At 48.0% G+C, this 20,981-nt stretch overlaps 1 protein-coding gene across 1 annotated transcript in view; it reads right to left on the bottom strand.

The window, feature by feature from the left end:
* Positions 1-19,116, bottom strand: part of LOC129818056 (interleukin-11 receptor subunit alpha-like) — an 87,060-nt gene extending 67,944 nt beyond the window's left edge. Inside the window, exon 1 of the mRNA XM_055873593.1 lies at positions 19,026-19,116. The gene's annotated coding sequence lies outside the window, so the exon portion shown is untranslated. The remainder of the gene's footprint in view (positions 1-19,025) is intronic.
* Between the last annotated feature and the right edge of the window lie 1,865 nt (positions 19,117-20,981).

Below are 20,981 nucleotides of genomic sequence, written 5' to 3'. Positions count from 1 at the left end.
GGGAGGGCGAGCGGGAGCAGGCGTGACAACACCTCTACAAGGCATCAATCACCACCTTTGCCAGGACCCTGAAGGACATCACAATAAAACCACAGCCCCAACACCTCACGCAACAGAGCAACAGACCCCCTGCCAGACCAGCGAGACCCCCTGCCCAGACCAGCGAGGCACTCTGACCAGACCAGCGAGACCCCCTGCCCAGACCAGCGAGACCCCCTGCCCAGACCAGCGAGACCCCCTGCCCAGACCAGCGAGACCCCCTGCCCAGACCAGCGAGACACCCTGCCCAGACCAGCGAGACACCCTGCCCAGACCAGCGAGACACTCTCTCAGACCAGCGAGACCCTCTCCCAGACCAGCGAGACCCTCTCCCAGACCAGCGAGACACCCTGCCCAGACCAGCGAGACCCCTCCCAGACCAGCGAGACCCCCTGCCCAGACCAGCGAGACCCTCTCTCAGACCAACAGATCCCCTGCCCAGACCAGCTAGACCTTCTCCCAGACCAGCGAGACCCTCTCTCAGACCAGCGAGACCCTCTCCCAGACCAGCGAGACCCTCTCCCAGACCAGCGAGACACCCTGCCCAGACCAGCGAGACCCTCTCTCAGACCAGCGAGACACCCTGCCCAGACCAGCTAGACCCTCTCCCAGACCAGCGAGACCCTCTCTCAGACCAGCTAGACCCTCTCCCAGACCAGCGAGACCCCCTCCCAGACCAGCGAGACACCCTGCCCAGACCAGCGAGACCCTCTCCCAGACCAGCGAGACCCCCTCACAGACCAGCGAGACACCCTGCCCAGACCAGCGAGACCCCCTCCCAGACCAGCGAGACACCCTGCCCGACCCTCTCCCAGACCAGCGAGACCCTCTCCCAGACCAGCGAGACCCTCTCCCAGACCAGCGAGACCCCCTGCCCAGACCAGCGAGACCCCCTCCCAGACCAGTGAGACACCCTGCCCAGACCAGCGAGACCCTCTCCCAGACCAGCGAGACCCCCTCCCAGACCAGCGAGATCCCCTCCCAGACCAGCGAGATCCCCTCCCAGACCAGCGAGACCCCCTCCCGAAGGGCCTGCACCTGCACTGACAGCATCACCAGTCACACCTCAACCAGCTGAGACCCCCCCCCAAGCAAACCCTATATAGGCACCCATATCAGACCTATGCCCCTTCTGCCCCCCCCGCCCCTGCGGCAAGGACCTCAACATGACAGCAGGACATATACCTAGGCTGTGATCAGAGCAACAGGGCCAACCCCCACTATTATACCCACCCAAGCCCTATCCTGCCACCTACTGTAATGGTCCGATCCTGTAATGTTCTGGAAATGATCTCAACAGAGAAATATTTATTCCTTTGTGCTACCTAAAGTACATTCGGAAAGTATTCAGATCCCTTGACTTTTTCCACATTTTGTTACGTTACAGCCTTACTCTAAAATGGATTAAATCAATGTATTTCCTCATCAATCTACACACAACACCCCATAATGACATCACAACAAGACCCCATAATGACATCACAACAAGACCCCATAATGACATCACAACAAGACCCCATAATGACATCACAACAAGACCCCATAATGACATCACAGCAATACCCCATAATGATATCACAGCAATACACCATAATGACATCACAACAATACCCCATAATGTCAAAGCAAAAACAGGCTTTTAGAATTTTAGCAAATGTATAAAAAAACAAAACAGAAATACCTTATTTACATAAGTATTCAGACACTATTTTATGAGACTGGAAATTGAGCTCGGGTGCATCCTGTTTCCATTGATCATCCTTGAGATGTTTCTGCAACCTGATTGGATTCCACCTGTGGTAAATTCAATTGATTGGACATGATTTGGAAAGGCACACACCTGTCTATGTAAGGTCCCACAGTTGACAGTGCATGTCAGAGGAAAAACCAAGCCAAGAGGCCGAAGGAATTGTCCGTAGAGCTCTGAGACAGGATTGTGTCGAGGCACAGATCTGGGGAAGGGTACCAACATATTTCTGCAGCATTAAAGGTCCCCAAGAACACAGTGGCCTCCATCATTCTTAAATGGAAGAAGATTGGAACCAACAAGACTTTTCCTACAGCTGGCCGCCCAGTCAAACAGAGCAATCAGAGGAGAAGGGCCTTGGTCAGAGAGGTGACCAAGAACCTGATGGTCACTCTGACAGAGCTGCAGAGTTCCTCTGTGGAGAACCTTCCAGAAGAACAACAATCTCTGCAGCACTCTACCAATCAGGTCTTTATGGTAGAGTGGCCAGACGGAAGCCACTCTTTAGTAAACGGCACATGACAGTCTGATTGGAGTTTGCCAAAAGGTACCTAAAGGACTATCAGCCCATGAGAAACAAGATTCTCTGGGCTGATGAAACCAAGATTGAACTCTTTGGCCTGAATGCCAAGCGTCACGTCTGGAGGAAACCTGGCACAGGTGTGCCAAGCTTATAGCATCATACCCAAGAAGACTCGAGGCTGTAATCGCTGCCAAAGGTGCTTCAACAAAGTACTGAGTAAAGGGTCTGAATACTTATGTAAATGTGATATTTCAGTTATTTATTTTTAATACAATTGAAAAAATGTCAAAAACAATGTTTATGCTTTGTCATTGTGGGGTATTGTGATGTCACACCCTGATCTGTCTCACCTGTCTGTATATAGTCATAATTTGATTCTTTTGGAACTTTTGTGAGTGTAAAGTTTACTGTTCATTTTTTTGTTTATTTCACTTTTGTTTATTATCCATTTCACTCACTTTGGCAACGTAAATATATATGTTTTACATGCCAATAAAGCCCTTTGAACTGAATATGATTGTCTCATATATTCATTCAAATAAAAATTATTATTTGGGCATCTTACATAAGAAATGCTGTGGAACTGATTACATAGACAGACAGTGCTTTTAACATACAATGTTTTCAACTTACATATTTGACACATGTTGACATACTTTTGGTAGTGTATGTGGACACCTGCTCGTTGAAGATCTCATTCCAATATCATGGGCATTAATATGTCATTGTTCCCCCATTTGCTGCTACAACAGCCTCCACTCTTCTGGGAAGGTTTTCCACTAGATGTTGGAACTGCAGGGACTTGCTTCCATTTCAGCCACCAAAGCATTAGTGGGGTCAGCGTTCCAATTCATCCCAGGACTCTGTGCAGGCCAGTTAAGTTCTTCCACACCGATCTCGACAAACCATTTCTCTATGGACCTCGCTTTGTGCAAAAGGGGGGCAATGTAATGCTGAAACAGGAAAAGGCCTTCCCCAAACTATTGACACCGTTGGAAGCACAGAATCATCTAGAATGTCATTGTATGCTGTAGCGTTAAGATTTCCCTTCACTGGAAGTAAGGGTCCCGAACCATGAAAAAACATGATTCCTCCTCCACCAAACTTTACACTATGCATTTGGGCAGGTACCATGGCAACCCATTTCATGAAGCTCCCGACGAACAGTTCTTGTGCTGACGTTGCTTCCAGAGGCAGTTTGGAACTCGGTAGTGAGTGTTGCAACCGAGGACAGACGATGTGTACACACTATGCACTTCAGCAGTCCCATTCTGTGGACTTGTGGCCTAACACTTCCCAGGTGTCACTGAACTCGCAGAATCCAGTCATTTGAAGGGGTGTCCACATACTTTTGTATATATAAATGTACATGATTACATTGTGAATGTTCATTTATGTAGTAATTCATAGTCAGCATGTCCTCACCTGGGATTTGAACTCACAACCTCTTGTCTGGGTCAATGACTGATTTCACCTGTATTGATACACTTTGCACAATATCAGCTCTGTTAAAAGAATACTCAAGAACAACTATTTTATTTATCATAGCGGTTAAGGAGTAACAGAGTACTGTGCACCGCCAACATTAAGGTACATTTCAGTTGGTTCAGAACGGAGCAGAACGGTTGGCCCTTCAGTGTACACAGAGGGCTACCATGCACGTCAATCTCTCCTGGCTTAAAGTAGAGAAGAGATTGACTGCATCACTACCTGTATTCGGCAGAGGTATTGATGTGTTGAATGCACCCAACTGTCTGTTCAAACAGCTAACAGACACCCATACACCCATACACCCATACCCACATACCCCCAGACACCCATACACATACCATACACCCATACCCATACACCCATACACCCATACCCATACACCCATACCCATACACCCATACCCATACACCCATACCCACATACCCCCAGACACCCATACACCCATACACCCATACACATACCATACACCCATACCCATACACCCATACCCATACACCCATACCCATACACCCATACCCATACACCCATACCCATACACCCATACACATACCCACATACACCCATACACCCCCCACAAGACATGCCACCAGAGGTCTCTTCGTAGTTCCCGAGTACAGAACAGACTCTGGGAAACACACAGTACTACATAGAGTCATGACTACATGCATGGCAGCAGCTAATTGGGATCCTAATAAATACATCTATTAGACAACTATACTGAAAATTAAAAAAAAATGCTGAAATGAGTAAATCAAATCCATGAGAGACTAGTCAAACTGATAATTGACCCAGACGCGGTGGATAGCGGGAAGATCGGAATACCATATAACAGACAGAGAAATGTAGCCCCAGATCGGTTAGTTCTCTGGCCAACTCCATTGCTCATTGCTCAACTATGTTTGGCGATATGAGTGACAAGGACGTGGGATCCCGAGTGGTGCAGCGATCTGAGGCAGCGATCTGAGGCGGCGATCTGAGGCAGCGATCTGAGGCGGCGATCTGAGGCGGCGATCTGAGGCGGCGATCTGAGGCGGCGATCTGAGGCGGCGATCTGAGGCGGCGATCTGAGGCGGCGATCTGAGGCGGCGATCTGAGGCGGCGATCTGAGGCGGCGATCTGAGGCGGCGATCTGAGGCGGCGATCTGAGGCGGCGATCTGAGGCGGCGATCTGAGTCCACCGCATTACCTTAAATAAAGTTAAAAACTAAACTGACTGACACTGGCACTCAGGCTAGGAAAAAAAATGTGCCAAGTGTTGTCATCATCTACCAATAGCCAGTATTTCCATTGGCTTATCACAGTGTTCTGATGTCACATGGTGCTGCTACATACAGCACTGAGATACTGTTACCGCAGCAACAGGTAGCTACCCTCTGACCCCTCTGTCTATTTCTGTCTCTACATCAATTCAATGGGCTTTATTGGCACGGGAAACACACTGCCAAAGCAAGTGAAATAGACAAACTAAAGGGATTTTTTTTTATTTTTTTTAAATAACAGTAAACATTACATATCAGTAAACAAGTCCCAAAGGAATAGAGACATTTCAAATGTCATATAATGGTAATACATATATACTGTTCAAATACTGTTCAAATAGAGACTGGGTAACTAGTACTAATATACATAGTACTCAATGTTCAGATATAGACAAAGTAACTAGTACTAATATAGTACTAATATATACCAGTACTAATATATACTCACTGTTCAAATAGGAGACTGGATAACTAGTACTAATATACATTATACTCACTGTTCAAATAGAGACTGGGTAACTAGTACTAATATATACTCAATGAGAGGCGTGAGACTCCAGGACCGGAGGGGCGTTCTGAGACTCCAGGACCGGAGGGGCGTTCTGAGACTCCAGGACCGGAGGGGCGTTCTGAGACTCCAGGACCGGAGGGGCGTTCTGAGACTCCAGGACCGGAGGGGCGTTCTGAGACTCCAGGACCGGAGGGGCGTTCTGAGACTCCAGGACCGGAGGGGCGTTCTGAGACTCCAGGACCGGAGGGGCGTTCTGAGACTCCAGGACCGGAGGGGCGTTCTGAGACTCCAGGACCGGAGGGGCGTTCTGAGACTCCAGGACCGGAGGGGCGTTCTGAGACTCCAGGACCGGAGGGGCGTTCTGAGACTCCAGGACCGGAGGGGCGTTCTGAGACTCCAGGACCGGAGGGGCGTTCTGAGACTCCAGGACCGGAGGGGCGTTCTGAGACTCCAGGACCGGAGGGGCGTTCTGAGACTCCAGGACCGGAGGGGCGTTCTGAGACTCCAGGACCGGAGGGGCGTTCTGAGACTCCAGGACCGGAGGGGCGTTCTGAGACTCCAGGACCGGAGGGGCGTTCTGAGACTCCAGGACCGGAGGGGCGTTCTGAGACTCCAGGACCGGAGGGGCGTTCTGAGACTCCAGGACCGGAGGGGCGTTCTGAGACTCCAGGACCGGAGGGGCGTTCTGAGACTCCAGGACCGGAGGGGCGTTCTGAGACTCCAGGACCGGAGGGGCGTTCTGAGACTCCAGGACCGGAGGGGCGTTCTGAGACTCCAGGACCGGAGGGGCGTTCTGAGACTCCAGGACCGGAGGGGCGTTCTGAGACTCCAGGACCGGAGGGGCGTTCTGAGACTCCAGGACCGGAGGGGCGTTCTGAGACTCCAGGACCGGAGGGGCGTTCTGAGACTCCAGGACCGGAGGGGCGTTCTGAGACTCCAGGACCGGAGGGGCGTTCTGAGACTCCAGGACCGGAGGGGCGTTCTGAGACTCCAGGACCGGAGGGGCGTTCTGAGACTCCAGGACCGGAGGGGCGTTCTGAGACTCCAGGACCGGAGGGGCGTCCCGACTCCAGGACCGGAGAGGCGTCCCGACTCCAGGACCGGAGAGGCGTCCCGACTCCAGGACCGGAGAGGCGTCCCGACTCCAGGACCGGAGAGGCGTCCCGACTCCAGGACCGGAGAGGCGTCCCGACTCCAGGACCGGAGAGGCGTCCCGACTCCAGGACCGGAGAGGCGTCCCGACTCCAGGACCGGAGAGGCGTCCCGACTCCAGGACCGGAGAGGCGTCCCGACTCCAGGACCGGAGAGGCGTCCCGACTCCAGGACCGGAGAGGCGTCCCGACTCCAGAACCGGAGAGGCGTTCCGACTCCAGAACCGAAGAGGCCATCTGAGACTCCAGAACCGGAGAGGCGTTCCGACTCCAGAACCGGAGAGAATGGAGCTGACAAGCTGCTACACATTCACTGGTTTACCAGAGAATAGACAGACAGACGGAAAGACTTTAAATACAGGGCAGAGGATGCAATATGTATGTATTGGGTTCTGCATTGTTTAACCCTGACACAGACACACACACTGTACAGACACACACAGACACACTGTACTTTACCACAGCTTTGAAATGTAAAATATATTATAAAAAGTCCTAAAGATAAAGATCAACATATATCATTACCATCAAGGACAAAACTGCACAAATCAATGAAACGCAATGACATAGCATAAACTGTGTGACTAATAGTCAATGTCATGCAATCAATTCCTGTACCTACAGTATAAAAGCAAGCTCAGCTGTTCTTTACAACCTCAGGCAAACAGACCACAGCTTTGGTGTTTTTAGAATAACACACATTATTGGACTTGGACGTTCTAAAGTTAAAGATAAAACTACTACTATTACCATCAAGGACAAAGCAGCACAAAGCAGTGTCACGCAGTCAATCCCTGCACCTAAAGGTAGAATGTCCCAATCTGTTCTTTACGCCCACAGAGCAAACAGGACGTGAAGGTCATCTGAAGTCTAAACCCAACACTGAGGGAAAGCAGGTTTCCTCGAACATGAAGCAGATTACAATCCATGAAGTAGCCCTTTCCTTCAGTCAAATGCCCTCTTGTCTATATTGAATACATCATTTAAACATTCACAGCGTAGGTTGGAAAAAGTATGTGAACCCCAAGGCTAATGACTTCTCCAAAAGCTAATTGGAGTCAGGAGTCAGCTGACCTGGAGTCCAATCAATAAGACGAGATTGGAGATGTTAGTTAGAGCTGTCTTGCCCTTTAAAAAACACTCACAAAATGTGAATTTGCTATTCACAAGAAGCATTGCCTGATGTGACCCATGCCTCGAAAAAAAGAGATCTCAGAAGACCTAAGATTAAGAATTGTTGACTTGCATAAAGCTGGTAAGTGTTGAAAAGTATCTCTAAAAGCCTTGATGTTCATCAGTCCACGGTAAGACACATTGTCTATAAATGGAGAAAGTTCATCACTGTTGCTACTCTCCCTAGAAGTGGCCGTCCTGCAAAGATGACTGCAAGAGCACAGCGCAGAACGCTGAATGAGGTTAAGAACAATCCTATAGCGTCAGCTAAAGACTTACAGAAATCTCTGGAACATGCTAAAATCTGACGAGTCTACGAAACGTAAAACACTAAACAAGAATGGTGTTCATGGGAGGACACCACGGAAGAAGACAGCTGTCCAAAAAAAACATTGCTGCACGTCTGAAGTTTGCAAAAGAGCACCTGGATGTTCCACAGCGCTACTGGCAGAATATTCTGTGGACACAGAATATTCTGTGGACAGATGAAACTACAGTTGAGTTGTTTGGAAGGAACACGCACTGTGTGGAGAAAAGGCACAGCACACCAACATCCAAACCTCATCCTCAACTGTAAAGTCTGGTGGAGGGAGCATCGTGGTCTGGGCCTGCTTTGCTGCCTCAGGGCCTGGACAGCTGGCTATCATCGACGGAAAAATGGATTCCCAAGTTTATCAAGACTTTTTGCAGGAGACTTGTAAGGCTATCTGTCCTCCAATTGAAGCTCAACAGAAGTTGGGTGATGCAACAGGACAACGACCCAAAACACAACAGCAGAATGGCTTCAACAGAAGAAAATACGCCTTCTGGAGTGACCCAGTCAGTCCTGGCCTCAACCTTCTGGAGTGGCCAAGTCAGAGTCCTGACCTCAACCTTCTGGAGTGGCCCAGTCAGAGTCCTGACCTCAACCTTCTGGAGAGGCCCAGTCCGAGTCCTGACCTCAACCTTCTGGAGTGGCCCAGTCAGAGTCCTGACCTCAACCTTCTGGAGTGGCCCAGTCAGAGTCCTGACCTCAAGCTTCTGGAGTGGCCCAGTCAGAGTCCTGGCCTCAACCTTCTGGAGTGGCCCAGTCAGAGTCCTGACCTCAACCTTCTGGAGTGGCCCAGTCAGAGTCCTGACCTCAACCTTCTGGAGAGGCCCAGTCCGAGTCCTGACCTCAACCTTCTGGAGTGGCCCAGTCAGAGTCCTGACCTCAACCTTCTGGAGTGGCCCAGTCAGAGTCCTGACCTCAAGCTTCTGGAGTGGCCCAGTCAGAGTCCTGGCCTCAACCTTCTGGAGTGGCCCAGTCAGAGTCCTGACCTCAACCTTCTGGAGTGGCCCAGTCAGAGTCCTGACCTCAACCTTCTGGAGTGGCCCAGTCAGTCCTGGCCTCAACCTTCTGGAGTGGCCCAGTCAGAGTCCTGACCTCAACCTTCTGGAGTGGCCCAGTCAGAGTCCTGACCTCAACCTTCTGGAGTGGCCCAGTCAGAGTCCTGACCTCAACCTTCTGGAGTGGCCCAGTCAGAGTCCTGACCTCAACCTTCTGGAGTGGCCCAGTCAGAGTCCTGACCTCAACCTTCTGGAGTGGCCCAGTCAGAGTCCTGACCTCAACCCCATGGAGTGGCCCAGTCAGAGTCCTGACCTCAACCCCATGGAGTGGCCCAGTCAGAGTCCTGACCCTAACCTTCTGGAGTGGCCCAGTCAGTCCTGGCCTCAACCTTCTGGAGTGGCCCAGTCAGAGTCCTGGCCTCAACCTTCTGGAGTGGCCCAGTCAGAGTCCTGACCTCAACCTTCTGGAGAGGCCCAGTCAGAGTCCTGACCTCAACCTTCTGGAGAGGCCCAGTCCGAGTCCTGACCTCAACCTTCTGGAGAGGCCCAGTCCGAGTCCTGACCTCAACCTTCTGGAGAGGCCCAGTCCGAGTCCTGACCTCAACCTTCTGGAGAGGCCCAGTCCGAGTCCTGACCTCAACCTTCTGGAGAGGCCCAGTCCGAGTCCTGACCTCAACCTTCTGGAGTGGCCCAGTCCGAGTCCTGACCTCAACCTTCTGGAGTGGCCCAGTCAGAGTCCTGACCTCAACCTTCTGGAGTGGCCCAGTCAGAGTCTTGGCCTCAACCTTCTGGAGTGGCCCAGTCAGAGTCCTGACCTCAACCTTCTGGAGAGGCCCTGTCCGAGTCCTGACCTCAACCTTCTGGAGTGGCCCAGTCAGAGTCCTGACCTCAACCTTCTGGAGTGGCCCAGTCAGAGTCCTGACCTCAACCTTCTGGAGTGGCCCAGTCAGAGTCCTGACCTCAACCCCATGGAGTGGCCCAGTCAGTCCTGGCCTCAACCCCATGGAGTGGCCCAGTCAGTCCTGGCCTCAACCCCATGGAGTGGCCCAGTCAGTCCTGGCCTCAACCCCATGGAGAGGCCCAATCAGTCCTGACCTCAACCTTCTGGAGTGGCCCAGTCAGTCCTGGCCTCAACCTTCTGGAGTGGACCAGTCAGAGTCCTGACCTCAACCTTCTGGAGTGGCCCAGTCAGAGTCCTGACCTCAAGCTTCTGGAGTGGCCCAGTCAGAGTCCTGGCCTCAACCTTCTGGAGTGGCCCAGTCAGAGTCCTGACCTCAACCTTCTGGAGTGGCCCAGTCAGAGTCCTGACCTCAACCTTCTGGAGAGGCCCAGTCCGAGTCCTGACCTCAACCTTCTGGAGTGGCCCAGTCAGAGTCCTGACCTCAACCTTCTGGAGTGGCCCAGTCAGAGTCCTGACCTCAACCTTCTGGAGTGGCCCAGTCAGAGTCCTGACCTCAACCTTCTGGAGTGGCCCAGTCAGAGTCCTGACCTCAACCTTCTGGAGTGGCCCAGTCAGTCCTGGCCTCAACCCCATGGAGAGGCCCAATCAGTCCTGACCTCAACCTTCTGGAGTGGCCCAGTCAGTCCTGGCCTCAACCCGATTTGAGATGCTGTGGCATGACCTCGAGAGAGCAGTTCACTCCAGACATCCCAAGAATATTGCTGAACTGAAACAGTTTTGTAAAGAGGAATGGTCCAAAATTCCTCCTGACCGTTGTGCAGGTCTGATCTGCAACTACAGGAAATGTTTGGTTGAGGTTATTGATGCCAAAAGAGGGTCAACCAGTTATTAAATCCAAGGGTTCACATACTTTTCCCACCCTGCACTGTGAATGTTTACACCGTGTTCAATAAAGACATGAAAACGTATATATTGTTAGTGTGTCATTAGTGTAAGCAGAATGTGTTTGTCTATTGTTGTGACCTAGAAGAAGATCAGATCAGATTGTATGACCAATTTACGCAGAAATCCGGGTAATTCCGAAGGGTTCACATACTTTTTCTAGCCACTGTATTTCAGTCTTCTGTGATGTACATAAAGTGTAATATTGGGATGCAAACTCCAAATGTAATACATTTAAACTCTATATCTGTCATGGTACAGCTGTCTTTCTGTTAAACCCATAACCATGTGTGTGAGGTGTATACTATTCTGGAACCAGGCTACTATAAAGCCATCAGGAGTACAGACTAGAACCAGGGTACTATAGAGCCATCAGGAGTACAGACTAGAGCCATCAGGAGTACAGACTAGAGCCATCAGGAGTACAGACTAGAGCCATCAGGAGTACAGACTAGAGCCATCAGGAGTACAGACTAGAGCCATCAGGAGTACAGACTAGAGCCATCAGGAGTACAGACTAGAGCCATCAGGAGTACAGACTAGAGCCAGGCTACTATAGAGCCATCAGGAGTACAGACTACAGCCAGGCTACTATAGAGCCATCAGGACTACAGACTACAGCCAGGCTACTATAGAGCCAACAGGACTACAGACTAGAGCCATCAGGACTACAGACTAGAGCCATCAGGAGTACAGACTAGAGCCATCAGGAGTACAGACTAGAGCCATCAGGAGTACAGACTAGAGCCATCAGGAGTACAGACTAGAGCCAGGCTACTATAGAGCCATCAGGAGTACAGACTACAGCCAGGCTACTATAGAGCCAACAGGACTACAGACTAGAGCCATCAGGACTACAGACTAGAGCCATCGGGAGTACAGACTAGAGCCATCGGGAGTACAGACTAGAGCCATCGGGAGTACAGACTAGAGCCATCAGGAGTACAGACTAGAGCCATCAGGAGTACAGACTAGAGCCATCAGGAGTACAGACTAGAGCCAGGCTATTATAGAACCATCAGGAGTACAGACTAGAGCCATCAGGAGTACAGACTAGAGCCATCAGGAGTACAGACTAGAGCCATCAGGAGTACAGACTAGAGCCATCAGGAGTACAGACTAGAGCCAGGCTACTATAGAGCCATCAGGAGTACAGACTAGAGCCAGGCTACTATAGAGCCATCAGGAGTACAGACTAGAGCCATCAGGAGTACAGACTAGAGCCATCAGGAGTACAGACTAGAGCCATCAGGAGTACAGACTAGAGCCATCAGGAGTACATACTAGAGCCAGGCTACTATAGAGCCATCAGGAGTACAGACTAGAGCCATCAGGATTACAGACTAGAGCCATCAGGATTACAGACTAGAGCCATCAGGAGTACAGACTAGAGCCATCAGGAGTACAGACTAGAGCCATCAGGATTACAGACTAGAGCCATCAGGAGTACAGACTAGAGCCATCAGGAGTACAGACTAGAGCCATCAGGAGTACAGACTAGAGCCATCAGGAGTACAGACTAGAGCCATCAGGAGTACAGACTAGAGCCATCAGGAGTACAGACTAGAGCCATCAGGAGTACATACTAGAGCCAGGCTACTATAGAGCCATCAGGAGTACAGACTAGAGCCATCAGGATTACAGACTAGAGTCATCAGGAGTACAGACTAGAGCCATCAGGATTACAGACTAGAGCCATCAGGAGTACAGACTAGAGCCATCAGGAGTACAGACTAGAGCCATCAGGAGTACAGACTAGAGCCATCAGGAGTACAGACTAGAGCCATCAGGAGTACAGACTAGAGCCATCAGGAGTACAGACTAGAGCCATCAGGAGTACAGACTAGAGCCATCAGGAGTACAGACTAGAGCCATCAGGAGTACAGACTAGAGCCAGGCTACTATAGAGCCATCAGGAGTACAGACTAGAGCCATCAGGAGTACAGACTAGAGCCATCAGGAGTACAGACTAGAGCCATCAGGAGTACAGACTAGAGCCAGGCTACTATAGAGCCATCTTTAGTTTCAAAGTAGATTGGTTTAAGACAACCCAGAATCACTCTGTGTGACCCTGATTTAGACCATGAACAGGTTTTAAGGACGCTTCCATGAACAAGTGTTGGAACATGTCCAACTACATTGACGATTTTCATTGGCTGATACAGAATTTGTTATAGGGAATAATCACCGCCACCTGATGAGGTTAGCATAGGGCTAAATGTGCCAGCTTATGTAAATGGGAACAGCTAACATGTAGCTTTTGATCACGTGCAACTATGTGAACAATTTTATTTGGCTGATGCTTAAACATTTTTTTAAAAGTTTAATTTCAAGGTTATGTTCGTAAGAATGGCCCACGTGTCCCAAACTGGGACACCATATTGGTCATTAGTCCAGATGATCAAACTAACACCAGACCATATAACTGGTCAGTAGTCCACACACACTCTACCCACACACACAGAGACACAAACACACACTCTACCCACACACGCAGAGACACAAACACACACTCTACCCACACACGCAGAGACACAAACACACACTCTACCCACACACACAGAGACACAAACACACACTCTACCCACACACACAGAGACACAAACACACACTCTACCCACACACACAGAGACACAAACACACACTCTACCCACACACGCAGAGACACAAACACACACTCTACCCACACACGCAGAGACACAAACACACACTCTACCCACACACGCAGAGACACAAACACACACTCTACCCACACACACAGAGACACAAACACACACTCTACCCACACACACAGAGACACAAACACACACTCTACCCACACACACAGAGACACAAACACACACTCTACCCACACACGCAGAGACACAAACACACACTCTACCCACACACGCAGAGACACAAACACACACTCTACCCACACACGCAGAGACACAAACACACACACACACTCTACCCACACACACAGAGACACAAACACACACACACTCTACCCACACACACCCTACCCACACACGCAGAGACACAAACACACACACACACTCTACCCACACACACAGAGACACAAACACACACACACTCTACCCACACACACCCTACCCACACACGCAGAGACACAAACACACACACACTCTACCCACACACGCAGAGACACAAACACACACACACTCTACCCACACACACCCTACCCACACACGCAGAGACACAAACACACACACACTCTACCCACACACACAGAGACACAAACACACACGCACTCTACCCACACACGCAGAGACACAAACACACACACACTCTACCCACACACACACACACTCTACCCACACACACTCTACCCACACACACACACACTCTACCCACACACACTCTACCCACACACACTCTACCCACACACACTCTACCCACACACACACTCTACCCACACACTCTACCCACACGGTGTAATGTCATGGTACTGTGAATTTTATACTGATGCGGAATAAGAGAGTAATAATGTAATAATGTAGTAATGTATTGTTCCAGTGTTTTTTTTTTTAGTTTTTATTTTACCTGCTGTGTTGTACTCACTTCGCCTCCATGGCCTTTTTATATTTTTATTTATTTATACATATATCTGTTTGCCTTCACCTCCCTTATCTCACCTCACTTGCTCACATTGTATATAGACTTATTTTTTTATCTTTTTCACTGTATTATATGTTTGTTTTTACTCCATGTGTAACTATGTGTTGTTGTATGTGTCGAACTGCTTTGCTTTATCTTGGCCAGGTCGCAATTGTAAATGAGAACGTGTTCTCAATTTGCCTACCTGGTTAAATAAAGGTTAAATAAAAAAAAAAAAAAAAAAATTGTTGTGTTTTATTGATGAATTTCTAACCCTGTTTGGACCACAGGAAGAGTAGCTGCTTTCGCAGCAGCTAATGGGGATCCTAATTAATAATAAATACTATTTAAACAAAAATATGAAAGCAACATGTAAAGCGTTGGTCCCATGTTTCATGAGCTGAAATAAAATATCCCAGAAATGTTCCATACACACAGAAAGCTTGTCTACAATTTAGTGAAACATGTGTTTCCATCCCTGTTAGTGAGCATTTCTCCTTTGCCAAGATAATCCATCCACCTGACAGGTGCAGCATATCAAGAAGCTGATTAAACAGAATGATCATGACACAGGTGCACCTTGTGCTGTGGGACAATAAAAGGCCACTCTTAAATGTGCAGTTTTGTCACACAACACAATACAACAGATGTCAGACGTTTTAAGGGAGAGTGCAATTGGCATGCTGACTGCAAGAATGTCCACCAGAGCTGTTGCCAGATAATTTTATGTTCATTTCTCTACCATAAGCCTCCTCCAACATCATTTTAGAGAATTTGGCAGTACGTCCAACCACACACCACATGTAACCACTCCAGGCCAGGACCTCCACATACGGCTTCTTCACCTGTGGGATCGTCTGAGACCAGCCTCCAAGACAGCTGATGAAACTGAGGAGTATTTCTGTCTGCGATAAAACCCTTTTGTGGGGAAAAACGAATTCTGATTGGCTAGACCTTGCTATTCCTTCACAGGACCAGTCACGTGAGATCCATTGATTAGGGCCAAATTAATTTACTTAAAATTGACTGATTTCCTTATATGAGCTGTAACTCAATAAAATCGTAAAAAATGTTGTACGTTGCGTTTATATTTTAGTTCAATACCTGTCAACACCTTGCGAGGATAATGGTGCTGAGCCTTTAAAAAAAAATGAAAAAATTAGTTGGAAAACTTTGGGTGGATCTTACACCATTACCCAATTCAGAATCCTTTCACCATTCCTCCATACAGAATCCGTTCACCATTCCTCCATACAGAATCCTTTCACCATTCCTCCAAACAGAATCCGTTCACCATTCCTCCATACAGAATCCTTTCACCATTCCTCCAAACAGAATCCGTTCACCATTCCTCCATACAGAATCCGTTCACCATTCCTCCATACAGAATCCTTTCACCATTCCTCCATACAGAATCCTTTCACCATTCCTCCATACAGAATCCTTTCACCATTCCTCCATACAGAATCCGTTCACCATTCCTCCATACAGAATCCGTTCACCATTCCTCCATACAGAATCCTTTCACCATTCCTCCAAACAGAATCCTTTCACCATTCCTCCAAACAGAATCCTTTCACCATTCCTCCAAACAGAATCCTTTCACCATTCCTCCAAACAGAATCCTTTCACCATTCCTCCATAAAGAATCCGTTCACCATTCCTCCATAAAGAATCCGTTCACCATTCCTCCATACAGAATCCGTTCACCATTCCTCCATACAGAACCCGTTCACCATTCCTCCATACAGAATCCGTTCACCATTCCTCCATACAGAATCCGTTCACCATTCCTCCATACAGAATCCGTTCACCATTCCTCCATACAGAATCCGTTCACCATTCCTCCATACAGAATCCGTTCACCATTCCTCCATACAGAATCCTTTCACCATTCCTCCATACAGAATCCGTTCACCATTCCTCCATACAGAATCCGTTCACCATTCCTCCTTACAGAATCCACTCACCATTCCTCCTTACAGAATCCACTCACCATTCCTCCAAACAGAATCCACTCACCATTCCCCCAAACAGAAACCACCCACCATTCCCCCAAACAGAAACCACCCACCATTCCCCAAAACAGAATCCGTTCACCATTCCTCCAAACAGAATCCACTCACCATTCCTCCAAACAGAATCCACTCACCATTCCTCCAAACAGAATCCACTCACCATTCCTCCAAACAGAATCCACTCACCATTCCTCCAAACAGAATCCGTACACCATTCCTGCAAAACAGAATCCACTCACCATTCCTCCAAAACAGAATCCACTCACCATTCCTCCAAAACAGAATCCACTCACCATTCCTCCAAAACAGAATCCACTCACCATTCCTCCAAAACAGAATCCACTCACCATTCCTGCAAAACAGAATCCACTCACCATTCCTGCAAAACAGAATCCACTCACCATTCCTCCAAAACAGAATCCACTCACCATTCCTCCAAAACAGAATCCACTCACCATTCCTCCAAAACAGAATCCACTCACCATTCCTCCAAAACAGAATCCACTCACCATTCCTCCAAAACAGAATCCACTCACCATTCCTCCAAAACAGAATCCACTCACCATTCCTCCAAAACAGAATCCACTCACCATTCCTCCAAAACAGAATCCGCTCACCATTCCTCCAAACAGAATCCACTCACCATTCCTCCAAACAGAATCCGTTCACCATTCCTCCAAACAGAATCCGTTCACCATTCCTCCAAACAGAATCCACTCACCATTCCTCCAAACAGAATCCGTACACCATTCCTCCAAACAGAATCCACTCACCATTCCTCCAAACAGAATCCGTACACCATTCCTCCAAAACAGAATCCACTCACCATTCCTCCAAAACAGAATCCACTCACCATTCCTCCAAACAGAATCCGTACACCATTCCTCCAAAACAGAATCCACTCACCATTCCTCCAAACAGAATCCGTACACCATTCCTCCAAAACAGAATCCACTCACCATTCCTCCAAACAGAATCCGTACACCATTCCTCCAAACAGAATCCGTAGCCCCATAACATCAAAGCTCCACCAGCATATTTACAGTAGGTGTGGGGTTATTTTCTGCTCATGCGTTCTCATGTCATCTGCCCATGGCACCAGGTTCCAATCCAAGTGCCAGTGAGCTCATCAAACTCCAGGCGTTTACATTAGTTGGATGACATGAAAATAGAGGTCTTTGGCCACGTACAGCAGTGGTGGGTTTAGCGTCAAAACTAAAACTAAAACCCCATCCCTACTGTAAAATATGGATCAGTGATGTTATGACGCTATTCTACTTCCAGGTGCCCTTGTTAAGGTCAACTGCATCATGAACTTTACCCAGTACCAGGATATTTTTTGCCAAAAACCTGTTTTCTCCAAGACTTGAAACCCATTGAACACCTGTGGTTTGAATTGAAGAAGCACCGATGAAGGATATCAAGGATCTAGAAGGATTTTGTTATCAAATGGAGGATTGGTTATCCAGTTATCCTCGTGAGGTATTGAAAACAAGAGTGTCAGTAATTTGTAACCCTACCCTTTTGAGATAACTAAATCTCTTTCTCTGCGCAATTGTATTAGTAAATAATAACATTTCCAAATGTTTTTGGAGCATACAATATAGCTCAATATTAGAATTATTTATTTTATACAGTCATTTTTGCTCTTCTTTATCAATGGTGTTAATAATTTGGGACCACGCTGTATATCTGATGATTAATGATTTACATTATGATTTACAAGGGATATAAAAGCCTTTCGATTTGCTAAAAGTTATTATAACGTGTTCTATAAACAACAACAACAACGATGCATTTGAAAAATAACATGTTATCATCTTTCCTTAGAATTGTCGTTGGGTTTAAACCCTCAAAAACACATTGTAGGGAGCGATACTGTGGCTGGATATTTATTGAATACATTTTATCACGATTAAAACATCAGGATTATCTTGGAACATTTATTATTTCACAATCTGCTAGAAATTAATTTCCTTCTGTTGGAAATGGATACAGCCCAGTGGAAATAGCGAGATGTCTGGTGTTCTACATAGGCTACACCACAGGTGTCAAACTCATTCCACGGGGGGCCGAGTGTCTGCGGGTTTTCGCTCCTCCCTTGTACTTGATTGATGAATTAACATCACTAATTAGTTAGGAACTCCCCACACCTGGTTGTCTAGGGCTTTATTGAAAGGAAAAACCAAAAACCTGCAGACACTAGGCCCTCCGTGGAATGAGTTTGACACCCCTGGGCTACACAGTCCGAAAAGTTTTTAATCACTACACTCAAACTCAGCCGTCCAAATTCATCTTCTGTGTCTATACTTCTAACTTTCGCACGATAAATAGACATTAATTCGAATAGGATAAACCTTACCTTCAATATCTTCAAAAGTTAAACGGGCATTTTCGAGTGGTCGTGATCCATGGCTTCGATTTTGTCGAGTTTTACCTTGCGAACCGTAGAGAGTCTTCTCCTGGACAAGCGGAGCTGTGAGACGCTGCCAACAGCGCTCCAGAACGGATCCCATTGGAGGAACGGGGCGTCAATAAGGAAGAGGCCGATACGGTATTTCCTGTGTAAAGGGATTGGGGGGCAGTACCCTGGTGTGAGTGTGTGTTTATAAAGAGATTAGGGGGGGCAGAACCTTGAGCAGATTTAACTCTTTATAATGTGGCATGAGAAAGACACCGGTCACCTGTTTTATAATTAGCTCAGCAGCCATGGGTAGAAGTAGGCCCACAGTCTATCAGCTGTAAAGAGATAGGCCTCTAGAGTAGTTTACAATAGATTACAATGCAATATAATATAATACATTATAATAGAATAGAGAATAAGAGAATATAGTATAATAGAACAGAGTATATTACAATATATTATAATAGTGTATAATAGAATAGAGTATATTACAATAGATTGTAATAAAATAGGATATAATTGAATATAGTATAATAGAATATAGTATAATAGAATATAGTATATTACAATAGGTTATAATAGAATATAGTATAATAGAATATAGTATATTGGAAGAGATTATAATAGAATAGTTTAGAATATAATATAATAGAATATAGTATAATAGAATATAGTATATTGGAAAAGATTATAATAGAATATCGTAGAATAGAGTATAATAGGTTATAGTATAATATAATAAAGGATAATAAAATATAGTATAATAGAAGAGAATAGAGTAGAATAGATAATTAGAACATAGTGTAATATAATAGAGTAGAATATAATATATTATAATATAATAGAGTACAATAGAATAGAGTACAATAGAATAGCGTAGAATAGAGTATAATATAATATAGTATAACAGAATACAGTATAATAAGGCCTTCAAAGTGACGTGGCAGTCTAAGGCACTGCATAGGCTATACAGTCCGCAGTGCTAGAGGCGTCACCACAAACCCGGGTTCGGTCCCGGGCTGTATCTCAACCGGCCTTGATCGGGAGTCTCATAGGGCGGAGCACAATTGTCCCAGCGTCTTCCGGGTGAGGGGAGGGTTTGGCCGGGGGGGCTTTACTTGGCTCATCACGCTCTGGCAACTCCTTGTGGCGGGCCGGGCGCCTGCACACTCACCTCGGTCGTCAGGTGAACGGTGTTTCCTCCTCCACCTAACCCCAGAGTCTCCCCTCCTCCAACTAACCACAGAGTCACCCCTACAACACCTAACCCCAGAGTCTCCCCTCCTCCACCTAACCCCAGAGTCACCCCTCCTCCACCTAACCCCAGAGTCACCCCTCCTCCACCTAACCCCAGAGACACTGCTCCTCCACCTAACCACAGAGTCTCCCCTCCTCCACCTAACCCCAGAGTCACCCCTCCTCCACCTAACCCAGACTCTCCCCTCCTCCACCTAACCACAGAGTCTCCCCTCCTCCACCTAACCCCAGAGTCACCCCTCCTCCACCTAACCCCAGAGTCTCCCCTCCTCCACCTAACGACAGAGTCTCCCCTCCTCCACCTAACCCCAGAGTCACCCCTCCTCCACCTAACGACAGAGTCACCCATCCTCCACCTAACCCCAGAGATACTGCTCCTCCACCTAACCACAGAGTCTTCCCTCCTCCACCTAACCCCAGAGTCACCCCTCCTCCACCTAACCCCAGACTCTCCCCTCCTCCACCTAACCACAGAGTCTCCCCTCCTCCACCTAACCCCAGAGTCACCCCTCCTCCACCTAACCCCAGAGTCTCCCCTCCTCCACCTAACCCCAGAGTCACCCCTCCTCCACCTAACCCCAGAGTCTCCCCTCCTCCACCTAACGACAAAGTCTCCCCTCCTCCACCTAACCCCAGAGTCACCCCTCCTCCACCTAA

This window comes from Salvelinus fontinalis, chromosome 21 (assembly GCF_029448725.1).
Source record: "Salvelinus fontinalis isolate EN_2023a chromosome 21, ASM2944872v1, whole genome shotgun sequence".
NCBI classification, from domain to species: domain Eukaryota; kingdom Metazoa; phylum Chordata; class Actinopteri; order Salmoniformes; family Salmonidae; genus Salvelinus; species Salvelinus fontinalis.
Note: the sequence above shows the minus strand (reverse complement) of the source record. Positions and strands in the feature narration are given on the sequence as shown.